The 1115-nt window shown below is 37.5% G+C and overlaps 1 protein-coding gene across 2 annotated transcripts in view; it reads right to left on the bottom strand.

Moving 5' to 3' along the window:
• The window catches only part of LOC107656615 (upstream stimulatory factor 2-like), a 12910-nt gene that overhangs the window by 4525 nt on the left and 7270 nt on the right, over positions 1-1115 (bottom strand). The gene's annotated exons all lie outside the window — the stretch shown is intronic.

Here is a 1115-nt window from a genome sequence, read left to right as displayed (position 1 = left end):
TTTAAAAAATGTACAAATGCAATAAAAATATTGGTATCGGTACTCGGTATCGGCAAGTACCAAAAAGAAAAGTATCGGTATCGGGCGAATACTGGAAAAGTGGTATCGGTGCATCCCTATTTTATAGTAATAAAAATCCTTTAGTTCAGTAAAAGAACAGACACTACAAATAAAAACTGAACGCGGCTGCTCAATGCAGCGTGCCGAACGACAGTCACATCACACAGATCAGATTTAATTTATCCAGTGAGGAGAGTGAGTCGAGCTGACTGACAAGAAGAGTGGGGTGAGACAGACAAGACGATTGCGGATGATTTCGTTTCGAAACGAGATGCAAAAGCGCCTGTTTGGCAATATTTTGGATTTTGAAAAGCCATGTTTACTTTTGCCGTTTATATAAGGTGATTTTGGAAGTTTTTTTTAAAACATTCGTTTCTTATTTAATTGGTTCCACATTGTTTGCTGATTTTTACTTTATTTAAACTTTGTGTCATTTATTTTTTTTTTTTGACATTCGTTTTGCTAATAAACATTCTACGTTTCTTATTTATTTGGTTATATATTGTACATGTTTACTTATTTCCAATTTTGTATACCTATTAAACTTTATGCAAGTTATTTGTTATTTTATATTAGGCATAGCCTGCCCTATATGGCATGGTGTACTTTTATTTGTTTTGTTAATAAAAGTTCTATGTTTTATATATAGGCTAAAGTGAGTTTGACGTTGTATTTTGTTGTTGCATTCAAGCAATTGACGCCAACCTGCCGCTAATTCGAAAGTGAAAGTAAAATGCGCACGCCGCTTTTAAGCTATTTAAAAGCGAAGGAAAGCGAGGAAAAGAGGGAAAATTCAAACGAACAATTGCTTTACTTCGAATTGCCGCTATTGAAAGTGAAGCACACCACTTTTACAAGCTATTTAAAAGAGAAGGAAAGCGAGGAAAAGAGGGAACGCCCCGCACCCGCAGTGATACCGGTATTACCGGTGTTGTCATACGTCGATTAACCGGTGGGAAAATTTCCTCACCGTCACAACCCTAACACACGCGCACACACACACACAAACACACACACACTCTCTCTCTCTCACACACACGCACGCACGCACGCAC

The sequence above is a fragment of the Sinocyclocheilus anshuiensis genome, unplaced genomic scaffold (genome assembly GCF_001515605.1).
Source record: "Sinocyclocheilus anshuiensis isolate Anshui unplaced genomic scaffold, SAMN03320099.WGS_v1.1 scaffold1393, whole genome shotgun sequence".
NCBI classification, from domain to species: Eukaryota; Metazoa; Chordata; class Actinopteri; order Cypriniformes; family Cyprinidae; genus Sinocyclocheilus; species Sinocyclocheilus anshuiensis.
The sequence above is the reverse complement of the archived record's forward strand: the minus strand, read 5'-3'. Positions and strand labels throughout refer to the sequence as shown.